This window comes from Marmota flaviventris, chromosome 1 (genome assembly GCF_047511675.1).
Source record: "Marmota flaviventris isolate mMarFla1 chromosome 1, mMarFla1.hap1, whole genome shotgun sequence".
Lineage (NCBI taxonomy): Eukaryota > Metazoa > Chordata > Mammalia > Rodentia > Sciuridae > Marmota > Marmota flaviventris.
The window spans coordinates 90,580,953-90,598,350 of NC_092498.1; the positions used below are offsets into that span (position 1 = coordinate 90,580,953).

At 43.3% G+C, this 17,398-nt stretch overlaps 1 protein-coding gene across 5 annotated transcripts in view; it reads right to left on the bottom strand.

The window, feature by feature from the left end:
- Positions 1-17,398, bottom strand: part of Pde1c (phosphodiesterase 1C) — a 503,259-nt gene that overhangs the window by 302,199 nt on the left and 183,662 nt on the right. The gene's annotated exons all lie outside the window — the stretch shown is intronic.

The following is a 17,398-nucleotide window of genomic DNA, read 5'->3' on the forward strand; positions in this document are numbered from 1 at the left end:
AGCAGCTCTGCTGACAAGCGAGAAAACTGACAAGTGAGAAAAGTCGTCTGTCAGCGCGCTGGGGTTGGCGTTGGCGCTGGCACCGCTTGGGCGCGGAGGGAGGGGCGCGCCGCACGGCTGTCTGCAGGCCACACGCTCGCTGGGCACCAGCCTCCGGCCAGCACACCCGCCCCCGCAGGGCGGCCCACGGCCACCACTACCCACAGCCGCGCTGGGTCTATCGCTCTTGGATCCCGCACAACATAAAGGACAGAGTTCCGCGCGCGCAAATCTTAGGGAAGGAAAGTCTGTATCCTCCCAGAGGGCTGGGGAAGAGTGCACAGCAGCGGCGAGGTTCCCTGGAGTTTCTGCCTGGAGCTTTCTTCCCTTCACAGGTCCTGTTTTCTAGCTCGTGGGAATCTCTCCCACTCCCCTGTCCCCACTCTGGAAAATAAAGGGTATATAATCCCAGCTGAGAGAAATACCGCATATAAATGCCACATGGGGTGTGGGGGGGTCGCTTTTGGTTGGGCTGCTGTGGACCATTACTTGTTCCCCTAGGTCATTCACAAAGTCAATAAAACAACTCACTTAAGAATGGGACTATGGATGGGATTGGGGGCTGCAAACAGTGCAGCCCTGACATCACAGAACTGGTCACCAAGCTCCTTTGTGGGTAAGGCCACTGCCACTTCAAACTAGGAACTTGGGACTCATGGATCCTGAGATTCAGAGTGCAACACTCTGTATACATTCGTTTTCTTCACTCTCAGGTAAAATTTCTTTCAGCCACTTTTCCAGCATTCTTTCTCTATTAGATATTTGCTTACTTCTCAAAAGTAAGTTAAAAGTAAAAGTGAGCACTAGGTTTCCTTCATTGGGCAAGTAAAGTTCCATTCATTTGACCTTGACAAAGGAATACAATGGTAGTGCCTAAATTCTAAATGGTCACTCATTTGGTAGTTATCACTTACTTCCCAGTCATTGGAGGTGAGAGTAATGATGTGGCTGGCTCTATTCTGGTAGAGAAAGTACCTGATACCTGGATATGAGAACTGCTGGATCAAAAGTGACTTGCCCATTCACCTCCATAGATTTAAGTCACTCCATTAAAGTCAATCCCTAAAGGTGTTCTGGAATTACGTACATCTTCACTGAATTAAGGCATTATTACCAGACAAAGATAACACTAAGTAGCCAATATATCAATGTGGAGTTCATTTATCTGAATAAAACCAATTACCCAAAGTCACCCAGTCTGAGAACAGTGACCCAGTGAAATAGAATGTAAACAGGAAATTATGCATCTTGGACAGCCTGCTGTCAGAGTATGGAAGTGCAGTAATAATAACAATAACAAACAACAGAAACTTCTAAGCGCTCTTCTAAAGGTTCTACACTCATATAATACAACAACTTTATGGGACAAATATTATTATTATCTCCATTTTGCAATAAGAAAACCAAAGGACCCAGAAGTTCCCTATAGAAAAAGAACTGAACCAGAGACAACCATAGTGTGAGTTCCGGCTCCTTATGTCATCCTATACAAATATGTTCCCACCACACAAGGTGCCAGTTTCCACATGTGCAAGGAATCTGAGCAAAAAGGTTTCCTGTGTCCATTACACCTTTCATATTTTTTGAGTTCTTCTGGAGGTACTTGGGTGCGGGGGTGGGGGAGGAATGCTGAAAAGATAGAGTTGTGCTGAATACACACTTGTATTCTGTCATGGTTTCACCAAGGACTGGCCTGGGATGACAGGAGAGAAGGGAATGACAAAGAATGGCCTTTGCCTTCTGTCCTATGCCTATAACTTGTTCCTAATGTTAGTGGGACTTTGATAAGTCAGAGAAAGGCAAATTTGGAGATAAAAAGAAATCAAGCAAATAAGAGATAAATAAGTTAAACCTTTTTTAATAAAAAGTTCCTAAAACAAGATTTTGTTTCATTTCAGAAAAAGTTGTTAAAACTACACATGTATTAAAAAGTTGGTAAATAGATAGATAGATAGATATAGATATAGATATATCTTGGCTTTATTTTACAGCAACAGTAGTTTTTAGTTTCAAGGTTTTCAAAGCTTTTAAGCAACAGAATATTTTATCTCAAATAACACCTTGTAAGAGACCCCAATACATACTTCAGCTTCAAAACAAAAAGCTAAAGGTATTCTGGTGGAATAAGGAAGAGAAATAGTTATAGACTTTGCCCACTATTGTCTTTCCCATCTCTGAGTGCCCAATGCTCCCACTTTATAGATGAGAGAACCGAGGCCAAAGTACCTTAAACTATGTAGGATTATTTGTGCCTAATCCAGTATTCCAAACCACATTTGAAAATGTCTTTCTGATAACTTTATTTTATTATGTTGTGCTGAGAATCAAACCCAGTGCCTTTTGTCTAAAAAATATTAAAGTTTTAGATGCACCATGGTTTTATGTCACTCAAGATTTGTTCTCTCCTTATCCATCACAGGGTAGCTTGATATAGCAATAATACTACCTGCCACAATTCTACAGGCATTCTACTAGGAGGCAAGCCAAAATCAGATGCAAAAGGACCCAGAATTGAAAAGTCTAAGAAAGCACAAAGCCACCCACGACTTTTCAGTAGCAGTCATACTCTTGTAGCTGGAAGATGCGGGTTCATGTTGAGACTGTGCTTTACCTTTTCTGATTCTCTCCTATAGATGTTCCCAACTCAGCTTTCTTAGGGAAATCTCACACTGTCAAATATCACTAAATACATATAACCAACAATTTAGTCTCCCAAATATATATATATATATATATATATATATATATATATATATATATATGTAACTTAGCCTAAGTACCAGCAATACCAGTATTAAGTATCATAAAAGATTAAAAAGTGAGCTCTCTGTCCTAAGCAGAGTTCAGGGAGAAGCTGCATGAGTATCTGACCGGGGGAAAGGAATAGGCATGAGAATGATGCTCAGGCCTCTTTCATCTTCAAGATTTCATGATTTGATAATAATCACAAAACAACAATTACCACCCCTACCAGTTATCAAGAACCATCATGCACCATGCTACACGTATCCCAGTTTGATTCATTTCATCGTCAACAAAAGACTTCAGCAAAGCCTCATTATGCCCATTTATGCAGAAGAAGCCCTCAAAGGTCAGATAACTTTTGCAAAGACATACAGCTAATGAATGGCAGAGCAGGTTTCAAACCCAGATCAGAAGGCAAAGTTCATGTTCTTTTCCCCTTGCTATGCCTCCGCCCTACAGACATATAAAAAGACTGGGAAAGGCACATACCAGAGAAAGTAGCACTGCTGCAGGAGCGTAGATAAAAAGGCCACAAATACTGAAGGGACGTTAGTGGGCTGCATAGTGGGGGTGACATTTGAACTGCAATTTGAAGGTGGATGAGTAAAAGATACTTACATGGCAGGTGGGTGGTGCAGATAATTCCATGAAGAGGACATGGTAGGAAAAAGGGAGTGGAAACATGAAAATGGCTGGGATGTCCAACAATCCACTTGCAGATAAACACATGAGTAGGGATAGCAAGAAGAAAATGCTGGAAGGGTCAGCCAGCCCCTTGAAGTCAAGAGGAACCTTGGGTTCTCTCCTACAGATGTTAGGGAGCCAGGGGTGGTTCTAAGTGGGAGGTGACATGGACACATGTGGCACTGAAGCCAGCTCTCCAGGAACCTTCCATAGGGCATGTGACAACCACAGGACAAATGATAACAAGGGCTCCACAGGAGGACTCCAGCTACAAAGTCAAACAAAGAGCACAGACAAAATCAGAAAAGGCAAAGCACAGTCTCTACATGAACCCGCATCTTCCAGCTACAAGAGTATGACTGCTTGCTTTGACCTCCATGAAGCCAGCCTGTACCCTTGATCCATTTTTCACAACTTGGCAGTGACATCAGCAAGAAAGTCTTTGAGAGGAAAATTCTGAAGACACATTTAGGACATCGAAAGTAGCACCAGGCACAGCAGCCCCTCCTTGCCACCCACACCAGATGTGAGCCAGCCCCATAAGGGACTGACTGTCCATAGAGACTGCTCTTTCCCACTGACTTCATTCTCAGACAAGGGGCCTGTGCAGTAACACTATCACACAACTTTTCCCTCTGATGTCTTCTCTGTAGCCTGAAGTGACCCGTATGTTTCCCACTCTGTCTGGATTCTTCAGATGCTCCATAGATGTTCATGTAATCCTTCTGATGAAGTTTCACTAGAAAAACAAAGGACCTGGGGAGGTACTGATGAGCCCTTTACCCAGGACACAATCCTTCTCTTCTCTGGCCATGGCCAAGTTGGTTACATGAACATCTATGGAGCATCTGAAGAATCCAGACAGAGTGGGAAACATATGGGACCCCTGGATCCACTTCTAGTCCTCACTTTCTCTGATTTGAATGCCACAATCTGACCTGAGATAGCTGGGGTTTTCCTGAGACTAAAAATATGATCAGAAAACCTGGATCTGATCCCACCAGGATAGATATGACAGTCGGAAACAGAACTCAAGTTAGACAATCTGTCATGTACCTTACACCTCTGAATAGTGACAAGTCAGGACTGGCATATAACTAAAACAGATCCAAGATGGCTTTCTTATGGGGGATTATAATGTGGTCACTTGAAAATGAGATGATCCATTCTCTTAGAGTTAATCTTTTGGCTTCAGATTATTGTGGCTCTGGTATCTTTTCCACCATGTGGAGAGAATATACCAGAAAAAAAAATGACATCAACAGAGAAAAGAACTTGAGGAAACAAAGAAAATAAAATGTGAAAAGATTTTTTGAGCCCCTTGACCCAACCCTGCCTGAAGTCAGAGATACCCATAGTCTTTGAAGTTACATGAATCAAAAAAAAAAAAAAAAAAAAAATGCTCCCTCCACCATTTTTTTACTTAAACTAATTTGAGTTGGATATTTATCATTGATAAAGAATCCTGATTCATATAATTCCTCCCATAAACAATTGTCAAGACTGAAAATAGACCAGTGTCTCATTGGAGGCACTCAGAAAATAGATCCTCCCCAGGCTCATTCTTCCAACAGGATACCAGAGGATGGAACAGGAATCTTGGAGAGAGCAAAGCAAGGAGCCTTTATTATTTTGATGCATAGATTAATGATCTTGTATCTTAATAATGACATATCAAGTCATCACCATAGCATATGCACAAGCCCTTCAAAACAACACTGAAGTAAATGAGACACCAATTATTACCAATTATTTTTATTATTCCTAGTTTAGAAACAAAGTGGCGGAGGTCCAAGAGGTCCCCAGCTTCCCTCTCACTGCCCCCTTATCCTCTAGCTAACAGCAAGGCAGCATGACTGTGTGAGATTCCTCCAGCCCCTGTGGCCACTCTGCCTCTCAGAACACACTGCCAACCCAGCAGAATTAACTTGGCTGCACTAATGAAATTGAAATTTTTGTACATGTAAAACTGCTGATGCTATAGTCAGCCAAATTCTGACCCAAATGTACATAAATCAGCGCGTGGTTCCTCCTATCACTGTAAAGCAAATCTGAATAAGGAAACCTCAGAGCTGGAAGGGATATCAGCCATCCTGTCACCCCAGCTCCTAGTTGTACTGATGAGGAATTCAGCCCAATCAGGTTAAATAACTGCACAAGTGTGCAGCAGAGCCGGACCTGGAAACCATGGTGCCAGATTCCCTGCCCTGTGCTCCATGATCAAGAATGCCTCTACTTCTACCTGAGATTTGGGCTCAGTGGTTTGCTCATAAATAAGAAGAAGGAATGCCCACCAAAAGCATAGGCTGTTGGTAAAGGCTTCCTGGAGGAGGGGGTTCTTCTGGGAATTAGTGAAATATAAAAGAGAGGGACCAGGGAAGTAGAAAACTGCCTGGTCCCTGGGCAGCAACACAGGTGACAGCAAAGAACATGCTGTGATAGGTGCCAGGGGATCAAGGAAAGGACACTAGGCTGAGACTGGACATGCAGACAGGAGGGTCTAGGTTGCCACATTAAACCTTAGGGCTTTTATGCGCTTGTCAATGGGGAAGCATTAGAATCTATTGGGCAAGCGTATAGTGCATGCAAGGGGCCATACAGGGAAAGGCAGTACGAACTTTACAGCATAAAAGGGTCCACTTTCACCAGGATTTTGATTTGCAAAGAAAGGTAGAAAGGGTTTTCAAACGTTGCTTTTGCAAGTTCACTAGAGGTGAAGATTTGAAGATCTGTCTCTATATCTAGGGAAGAAAGATGCCATAATGAATTCAATGCTGGAACCTTTTAAAATTCATTCATTTGTCTGACAACCATTTGCTGAGTACTTGCCGTGTGCCGTGCATTCTGTGATACTAGGTATGCAACGGCCAATAGAAATGCTCCAGTCTCTGTACCATAGAGCTTTAACATAACTGGAGAACTAGACAGTAAGCAGATTTTAAAACAACACCTATATCATTGTAAAGTAAAAGGTGCTAAACAGAGTGCAATACAAAGAATCATGGAGATGGGACCTATTTACAAATAGGGTAATATTTCAACTATTTGTTGCTGTGTAATGTACCATTTCCCAAATTTTGGTGACTTAAAACAACCATTTTTTCTTTCATGCTTCTGTACGTTGACCAGGCCGTTCTGCTGGTCTTGTTTGGGGGTTCTCAAGAGATGGCAACTGGGACTAGAATATACCTCATACACCTAATAATATGGTTTCACTCCCATGTCGGGTACCTTGGCAGAGACAGCTGGGATGTTGGGACTTCCCTCTCCACATGATTTCTCCATGTGGTCTCACCCTTCATGGGTGCTAGATTGCCAGCGCAAATGTTCCAGAGAGAGGAGGCAGAAGACACCAGTCCTCTTAACGGCAGACTCAAAGCTGGCATGCATCCCTTCTGCTGCACTGGGTTGGCTAAAGCAATCACAGGGCTAGTTCTGATTCAATGGAAGGAGACACATACCCTATCTCTCAAGCAGGAATAGGAGGAGAGGAGCGACAGATTTTGCAGCCCTCTCTAATTTACCCAGGTCCAAGGATGGCTTCCATGAACACGTAACACCTGAACCAAGACTTGGAGGAGTTGACCAGGTAACAAGTAGGAAGAAAATACATCTGACAAGAGAGACCAACACTATGAAGATCCTGAAGCAGGAAGGAGCTTGGGTTCAAGGGAATGCTAGGAGATAAGTTATGGGGGGAGCCATGTGGCAAGGGGAGAGGGGCCAAGGAGGCATTGGTTGGAGGCCAGAATAGAAACTTGAGAGCGGATTTAAGAACCCATTCACCTGTCATCTCCTAGAGAACCGAGATCATGAATGCCCTGACCATCACTGTTCTCCCACCACAACAGAACAACTGATCACCAGTCCACTGGGCCTCTCTGAGAAGGTCTGTGAAGTTTATTTCATTTAAGGTTCAAGGGTCCATACAGGGAAAAGCAGTACACACTTTACAGCATTAAAGGGTCCACTTTCAATTACCTGGCAGAGTACAATGCTTCCCTTCACCCTCCAGAGAAGTGAAATGTTACTCTGTGTGTGAGTCAGCACACAGGTGAGTGAAGGATATTAACTACTCCTGATAATGTTTTCCAAGTTGTCCTTGGGGACATCTAGATGGTCCTTTCTAGTCCCTGTGATTCTCAGAAATGAAAGGATTTTGAAGACCCAGGAGAATAAAAGAATAATGGTCTATAAGAATCCCTTCCACCCACATGCTTTTAACAGATCCATGCTAATGAAAAAAAAAAGACCCTGAAGCCACCTTGAATCAGCCCATAATCCTTCCCACATACAAGCTGACAGATCTAGCAGAAGTTGATACATTGCCGCAGTCTGGCTGGGCACAATCAGGAGCCACTTGTCAAAAGAAACTAACTTTATTTTTAGAACCACACACCAAACCACACAGCTCCTCAGGAAAACCCCTCAGAGCCTCAACTGCCACCACCGGCTTTTTACAAGCCTCTCTCTCCCCCCACAAGCTTCTTTCCACCTCCCACAATCCTCCTGCTCTTGAGGCCGATTGGCTGGGTCACGTGGGCGGAGCCAAAAAAGTCCCCCAATGAGCAGCTCCGTGGTCTGAAAGGGCAGGGAAACAGTCCAATGAGCATCACCGCAGAGGAGCCAATCAGCTAGATGTTGCTGGGGCCGAGGAGCCAATCAGCTAGATGTTGCTGGGGCCGCTGTGAGCCAATCATCAGCCGGCAGCTGGAAGTTTGCTGGCAGCTGGAAGTTTGCTGGGGCCCCTTCGGCTGTGGCTCTCAACATCTCCCCCTCTCTGTTTAAACAACAAGCATGTGGCTTAGGGACCGTGCCTGTTAGGCAGTCCAATTCAACATATGGTCCTTACCCGTCATCGGATGAACTGACCTCTAGGCGTCAGCCTCCTGTCTTAGGTTGGTACCACTGCAATTGGATCATACCCGTCACTGACTACCGGTCCAGCATACAGCTATACTTGTGGATAGGCCTTTGCACCAGTGGGGGGGTGAGGTTCTTTGCCTCACCTCTGTTGGCCCCCAAATTTTAGACCATCACTAGTAGAGGAGGATGCAAAATGCCATGACATTAAGCCAATTGAGGGCTCCTTTGAAAAATTGTACCACCGGTGACATCATCAGCAAAAATACCCCAACACTACCACAAGTCGCTGCACCAACAGATAGTTCAAAATGTATACAGGTGAGCTCACAATGTGTCCAGGCAAGTTCTGCAAGCAGTTCAGTGATGGCTATTGTAGAAGCTGTAGATTGGTTTTATCTTTGACTTCACCAGCACTGGGATGAAGATAGGAATTCTGGCAATAATGGCTAAAGAAAAAATTATGTAACATTACAGAAGGCACTAAAAGAAAACAATTTTCTTAACAATTTACATTGTCTTCACCGGCACTGGGATGAAGATAGGAATTCTGGCAATAATGGCTAAAGAAAAAATTATGTAACATTACAGAAGGCACTAAAAGAAAACAATTTTCTTAACAATTTACATTATCTTTAAGAGAATTATTAAATATAATGAAAAGGAAAGGTGAAAGTAAACAAACAGATCTGTTAACCTTCTTTTTTGTTTACATATTAAAACAATCCTCAACAGTTGTTTACCCAATATAAATTAAACCATATAAATCACGTGAAAAAAAAATATTTGGATCCATATTATCATGAGCGCTCATCATATATGATATATGGACATACGTACATATAACACAAAACACAAGTGTGCACACATAACATAATACATACAACACATAACATTATAGTAAAGGCCTTATAACTTTTTACAGGTGAAATCTCCATTGCAATACATGCTGTATTTCTACTTCTGAGATAAAAACGGGCTCCTAGAAGCAGGGAGTGAGACTTGATCTATGGAGAGGAATAAAATTTAAAGAACACAATGCAAAAGTAATTAGCATGCAAAGAAATCTTGGCAAAAGACTCTCAAACTGCTCACATGCCCTCATACCACCAGGGGACTCAGAGGCTACATGGCTCCCCCACGGCCTTGGCTAGATGTAAGGAAAGAAATGAGAAGTATTCTCAATGAGATTTAGGAAGCACTTGAGAACTTTAACCAAAGCATGGAAGGGATAGAGTGCTGAGCCCTTGAAAAGAGCTCCCATCAAGTCAATTAAGACCCTGTCAGAAATCACTCTCCTCTCATTATGGGCAAAGCAAACAGAGCCTTTGGAATCAATGAGTCTCTAAATAAGAAAGGTTTCATTTAATACTTCCCCTCCCCTTCCCGGGTACAAAGAGCATTTGGGAGAACAAGTCCAGCCTCACCCCTTCAAATAACAGCGGAAGGGTCCTCTGCATTCCACATAGAAATCAGTCCCATTTGCCATGAGGGCTCCTATGGATATCGAGGTATTTCCTATAGAGTCTTATTCTCCATATGATTCGGCTCTTTGGAAACCAACCACTCTGCCAGGTCAATTCTAGGCAATCCCTAAGACTGTTCTATTCCTGGGGACTTCTGACCAATTTTCCTATTTATTTATTCATTTATTTCAAGATTCATTTGTGTCTCAGTCAATACATGCTGACATGTTCCAACTAGCTGATTAAAGAGGAAATTTTAACATATGACCTTTCCAAACCCTGCACCTTCCACAGCAAAAATCAAACTTCGTTGAGGATGTGTTGACAAAGGGCTGTTCATTTACCACTGGTGACCTGGGGAGCCTTGATTCGATAACTATGGCTTTTAGAAACAACATTCTCATCCAACTAAAAATGTGTTTATGTCAGGCTATTGGCAGAGAGATTTACACCGTTCAGTTTGTTTAGAAATGTGATTTAGCATTTCACTATTAGCCTACCTTCCACCATTACTATCTAGCCCTGGAATCCAGTACTAATAAATACATCATAAACCACTTAAAAATAAAGGGGAAAAGGCAGGAAGGAAAACCACTCCTAAGAAAAGCTGTAGCATATTTCAAGGCATAAAGATCTCTGAAAAACGAAGCGAGTGGACTTTGACATTTTCTCTCGCGCGCACCAATTGAGCAGGTGGTTAAACTGAGAGCTTATCAGAGTTTTTTCTTCAAAGTACAGGGACTACATGATTCTGGGCATCTTGGCAGCAGCCTCCAGCCGAGTCATTTTGTGGGGTCTGAAACACAGATCTACTGGCTGAGCCCCCTCACTTGGCAATTTTTGCAAACATTCCGGGCCAGGCTTTTCTAATCTGCAAGGTCCACCAGAGCCCCACAGCGCCGATGAGGCCCCATTTGTCCCAGCTGCTACTAACCATGGCGCCAAATCAATATCCCGTCAGACAGCACTTTCCTGGCAGCGGTCAGGATTGATAGCGTTCCTGAGGCTCTGTGACGTCGCGGGGTGTTTGCACAGCAGAGGAAAATCCCTCTTTGCACCACAGCTCTGACCTCACTCCAGCAGAGCGCGCGCTTGCCTCTCTTTAATCACCCGTGAAATGTTGCAGGGGAAAAGCAGCGGAGGTGCAGAGGAGAGGCTGTGCGGAAGTAGCCCAGGGGGGTGACCAGCTGTGACTCATGCTTTTCACCTTTAAAGAGAAGGAACATTTTGGAGCAGGGATCCCATGCTGGCTCGCCTCCAAGGGCCACTAAAGGGAGAGAATGCCTTTCCTGTTCTCAGCAGTCAGAGACCTTGCAATGCAGCTGAAAGAAACCGCCAATATCAATAATGCATGGGGACAAGGGGCTGACACAGTTTTCAGCTATTTGGGTAACTGAGGAGTTGTCAAATTGGCTCTAAAAGGCCATGTGTGGACAGAGCCACCGTTGTTACTCAAAGGGCAGGTTTAACCATACATGGTATCCAGAGGGCATATCCCAGTCTCTGTCCTGTCCCCTGCTACCAGGGAGTGGCAACAGTCATAGCAGTAGCACAGTAATAATAGCTACTAATTAGTAAATTATATATGAATGACATTCTATTTATTTTTATGTACATCATACATACCACCCTTTTTGCAGGCATGATATCCCATAGAATCTTCACAATGAAACTTCAAGTAACTAGCTCAAGGCCATACAGTAAATGACAGAACTGGATTTGAACTGAATCCTGTCATTCATTGACCTAAAGAATAATGATATCTCTCATAAGCAGGTATTTTGGGTGTGAGTCTAGAGGCTAAATCTGTGTGTGTGCTCTAACAAGCACTCTGACCAAAGTGCTATGATTTTGCAATTACTGACCACTTCAAGCTAATTTGCTTTTGTTTTTGTTTTTTGCAGTTTTACAAACAAGAATGAGGAGACAAAGTAGAGGAAACCCCTACCCCAAGGCTACAATTGCAGAAGGTGGTAATGCTAAAATAAAAAGGAGCCTGTGGTTCTTGTTATGGGAACCATTTCAGTCATTCATTTGAGGGTCTACAAATAAACCATCAACCTCAGAATGCCACAGCTTAAACAGGGTGGTGCTAAAGGCCACAGCTTTCACAGGGAAGTGACAGTTTCTGCCCCCCGGGGTTTCAAATGACAATAAGCTAATACTCAAGCATGCTGAGCAATGCCTGAAACCTTGGAAACAGAGTTAGGAGCCCCAGAGGAAAAACCCTATATACACATACCCAGGAAACTCCTCTTTCACCTCAATCCATTTCCTTACTTTTGCCTCAACAGCATTTTTCTTTCTTTCACTCCAAAGAAGAAAAAGGCCAGCATTAAATTTTTTTCCTTGCTTGCTTCATTAAGGCAGCACAACACAGTTTCTTGATACCATTTCCTTGCCTTTTAAACCCCTTTCATTCTTTTCATCTAGTTTTCATCTCTTCCATCTTGCAAGAAATCAAAAGAAACCGTTTTCCTGGAATCATACGTGGAAATGAGGTTCAAGTGAGGGCAGCTGGAATAACTGCTGCCGAGCTGAAGATAATGCAGGGAGCTAAGGGTGTCCTACTGTTAACTAGGTAAATAATAATGATAGCAAAATCACAGCACTCTGGCATTTATCTCCCCCTGGGATAGCCCCTTTCACAGGCTTCCTGAGTCAGAGCCCAGAGTTATACTGAGTGCTGGGGGGGGGGACTCTGTGCTCTGATCTGGGCTCACCCTAGATTAAAGAAGCATCCCCAACACCTGTGCTTGCACTTCTCGCCCTGTCACCCCAGCTATCTCAGAGGGGGGTTCCATCTGCGTGGGAGAGCAAGCCTCTAAATTCCAGGGACTCAGATGGCAATGACCTTGACATGCACAGGCTTCCCTCTCACATTCAGGAAGCTGAAGGGCTCAGCACCATACCAGACAAAAGCCATCTTCCGACCTGGGATTAATTGTCACTTCAGAGTTTCCATTTCAAATCTTTGTTTTGTTTCGAGAATCCCAGAATAGCAGACCAATCTGCTCCGGGGTTTTAGAAAGGTTTTTTTTTTTTTTTTCTTGACATAATTTTTTTTTATTTTTTTATTTTTATTATTGGTTGTTCAAAACATTACATAGTTCTTGACATATCATATTTCATACATTTGATTCAAGTGGGTTATGAACTCCCATTTTTACCCCGTATACAGAATGCAGAATCACATCGGTTACACATCCACTGTTTTAAGTGTTTATAAGTCAAGGACACCCTCTGTGAATCTGATAAAAGTTTTAAAATGTATATACTATGATTTGCATATATTTGGGGGAGGCTCTTTGACCCTCCTGGGGTCCATCCAGGTCACTTCCCCCAAACTCCTATTATGACTCAGCATTACATGTGAGTACACACGTGTGCCAGTACACATCGACAGCAAGTTTGATCTTAGCACTAAAAGAAATATTAGGAACTTAAAGAGGAAGATAACTTACAAATAGCATACTCAGTTTCTTCAAATAGGAATCGTATTTAATGAGCGTGTTCTCACCAAGTTCTCTACCAGGCACATTATACACATTTTGTTTTAATCCTCTTTACAATTATATACCAAGGGCTGTGCCTTCCATATTCACCTCCATCACCAATGCTTTTATAGCCCTGGTGTTTACCAAATATTTGCTGAACAAATTAATTATTACTCTTTTGCAGATGAGGAAACAGACGGTGGGAAGTTAAATAATTTAGCACAGATTGGACAGAGAATAAATGGCAGAAGTTGGATTTCAACTCAAGCCTACCTGGTTAACTTTCCCCTGTGCCTTGATTAATAGCTGATCTGATCTTCTCTAAGACTAAAAGCAAAGACAAGAACATAATAAATAACTGAATTACATGCTATGTTGGTGACCAGAGCTCTGGGGAAAAGGCAAAGTAGAGTAGAGGGGCTAGGAATATATGGAGGGGAAGGAAAGGCAGTCTGTTATCCACCGGGGTGATCAGAGCTGGCCTCATGGAGAAATTAAGGTGTCAGCAAAGTCTCAAAAGAGATGAGGGGTGAGCAGAGAGTATGCCACGTGTGGAGAGGTGTGTCTGCTGGCTCAAAGAACAAGGTGGCTTCTGTGACAGGAGTTGGAAGAGCCCCAGGGGTAAGAACAGAAACATGTCAGTCATTGCAAAGACTGGATTTTACTCACAGTGAAACAGAGATTCACTGAAGATCTGGAGCAGAGCAGGGATGTGACTTGACATGCATTTGATAAAGACTACTTTGCTGCCACATTGAAAATAGACCACGGTAAGGGCAAGGGCAAGGGCAAGAGAGAGAGGACCAGGTTGAAGCCTAATCCAGTTATCCAGGTAAAGGTGGTAGTGGCTTGGCAAGGTGCCAGCTTGGGAGATAGAAAGAAGTGTATGTGGGTACGTGAGAGAAGAAAGGAGAAAGGACCCCAAGGTTTCTGGCCCAAGGAGCAAAACCAACATCTGTTAGGCTCACCCTTGCATTCTAAGAAGCTGACCCCTGGAAGTCTGATTCACATGTCCTCAAAACCAACCAGAGAGAAATAACATGATGTGCTACAGTTTCCAAAGATGCTTCCTTTCTTGCATGAGAAAGATGCTTGGTGCTTACTTCCTGCAGCCCAAGAGAAAAGGAGAAGCAAGGAATTCCTCTAAAAACACATGTTTTTCACTCGGTTTCAGTTTTGTAAGGCAAGTTTTGTAAAGTGTTCCATTTGCACATCTCCTGCCTGATATCTAAGGCTGAGGGGTCTCCTGCTTTACTTGATGCTAGGTTACCTGGAGCCACACGCCTGGTTGCTAAACACTGGGACTTTCAATCAGCTTCCTAAAGCTGGGAGCTCTGAGTAGATGCTGAATTCCAGGTGACCTGTATCTGACATCATCATTGACAAGCCAGGGCTGTCCCGTCACCTGCCACAAACAACACAGGCCTAGGCTGCCAGGTAAATGTCCAGCCATCAGCTCTGAATACAATCAAGTGTGAATCTGGAGCTTCCTTCCAGATCCTGCTGCTTGGCCTTTCAGGACAACAGTCTGCTGGGCATAAAAGACATTGCTGAAGGTTTTGCAGACAGTAATCTCCCACTTACTTGGTTTGAGGTCTTGCTTTTTAAATGCTGAAACAAACAAACAAACAAAAGCCAAGATGATACAAAAACAATATTTTTGTAACAAAAATTGTATTGCACATCTACTATGTGCAAACCACTGTGTTGAGTATTTTTAAAAAAAAAAAGTGTCTCTTTTCTTTCTTTTTTTATTTTATTTATTTATTTATTTATTTATTTTGGAGAAGGAACATTTAGAGAGGCTAAGCAATTTGCCTAAAGTGATACACTAGTCAATACAGATGTCTGACTTCCAAGTATAATTGTCTCTAGGATGACCAACTATCCTCTCCGCCCAGATCTGGGCAGGTTTCTGGATTTTCAATTTTAAACGCTGGGAAGTTTTGGGGCAAACAAGGACTGGATGGTCATCTGTATTACTGAATCTTTAAACTGAGGTATGCATATAGGAAATGTACTTACTTCAAGCATACAAAGGAGATTATGTAGAATAACTACCCAGAGGGCTCATCTTCCAGAAAAGCAAGCTCTTTTCCCACCCAGTAACAGCCAATCTTCTGCAATCGCAAGAGTGCAGTCCTTGACCAATATTTGCTGCATGACATTAATCCTCAACTTCCCACACCAGGATCACTTCTTCCAGCTGATGCTCTGCAGCAAGCTTGCCAGTTGTGAGTGTTCCCAAAATTCAGTTCCCTTTTGCATCTGTTTGCTACAAAATGTTAACAGCATCCCTTGCTCTGGTCATTATAATTTATTCCTCTGACTGATTTACCCCAGCAGTTTGGCCGCATATGTTGCTGAGAGGACGCTAGTGAATTCAGCAGCTTGGGATAGGATCCAGCTGCTTAGAAAGGTAGTGTTACTTGCACCATTTGCTAGGGCTTCCCCACTCATTCATTCCACAAACATGTAAGTCATATAGTCACATGAGCCTGTCAACTCATGAGCTCATTCCCTATCTTTAAGGAGTCTCACTGGTGTAGTGCCCTGATGACCAAGGATGTGGGAGAAAACATAGATGATGTGTTCCTCCTCTTTATCATCTAGTGACTTGATCAAAGAAACTAGGAGCAGAAAATAAGCAAACAATACTCATGGGTGCTGTGGGGTTTGAGCAGCCCACCCAGCTGTGCCAGCGTGAGAGGCCCTTGACTTTAGGTTGTGTGCTCTGGATCACAGTTGGCAGGGTGGTCCCAGGTGCCAGACAAGTCCCTCTGTAGATCTCTATTCACAAGCTGTGTTCACAGGAAGGCACAATGTTCTGACTCTCCTCTTGATCCTAGGGACCATGCTCAAATGGAAGGGAGGGTTGGAGATGTCACAGTGACCAGAACATAGATGGAAAGGGCTCCTCCTCCTCTAGCAGGAGTGGATAACAATCCCTACCCCGCCCCCACTGTCTCTCTCTTGCTCATGTGAGTGTCCCCACTCAGGGGTGTGCTGGTAAATGTTTAATAACCAGCTCTGGGAGTGAGGATGGGAAGAAGCCTTGATATGCAGCATTTGTTGATTCCCGATGTGTAAAGACCCCTCCACGGTCAATTCCAAGTTTCCCACCTGATGTCACTAAACCAGACAGAGTTGGGAAGAGATACTAAGAATTGCCTCTTGGGAAGCACTCCCAGCATACCACCATTCAAATCCCCACACCTCTTGAATTTCTCCCTTATCTGCCTTTAGTCACATTCTCTTGCAATTCTTGAACAAATTCTTGTTGTAAGACCTGGAGGGAAGCATAGGGCATTTTCCTTAACTATAGCAGCAAGTGTGTGAATTTTTATTTCAAAAAGTCAAATAATTTTTTCTTCTATTGTTAAATAAGTTCACACGCAGTATTTCAGAGCAACTTTAAAAAAAAAAAGTGTGAAAGAGAGGAAGCCACTGTTATTAAATAGATAAGGACAGAGGCTCAGAGAGGCTCAAAGACCGCCAACTGAATGACTAAACCTGAGTCCAAGCCCTATTTACTACTTTTTTTTTTCATTTGCTTATGTATCCTTGACCCTTCTCCCTATAAAAGAGCCATAGGGTTCTGCCCAGAAGGACTGACAGCTCTAAGTCATTTAGTGGCTTCCTGTCACTCCCAGGATCAGGTCCCAGAGCACAGCATGGCACAGAGCCCACCCTAACACCACCTTCTCTCCAGCTAATCTCATTTTCCACCTCTCCTTCCCAGCCCTACAACCTTGTCTAACCTCCAGTCACATCACTTGGAGTTTCCTTAAAAATGACACAGCTTTGGACTCAAGAGCTGTCACCACGATTTGGGACACCCCTCCTTTACACCCAGCCCCCATCTCCAGCTAGAATCCACACCTCTTTCTACTAATTGGCCTTACAGTAATTTTCCTTTATCTTTGGTTTCACTTCCTGCCTGGTTACCTGCAACTAACCATAGTCTGAAAATACTAAATGGAAAATTCCGAAAATAAAGAATTCATAAGTTTTAAGCTGCATGCCAGTCTTGGTAGTGCAACTAAATCTTCTTCCATCCCACCCTGTCCCACTCCAGATGCGAACCATCCCTCTGTCCGGTAT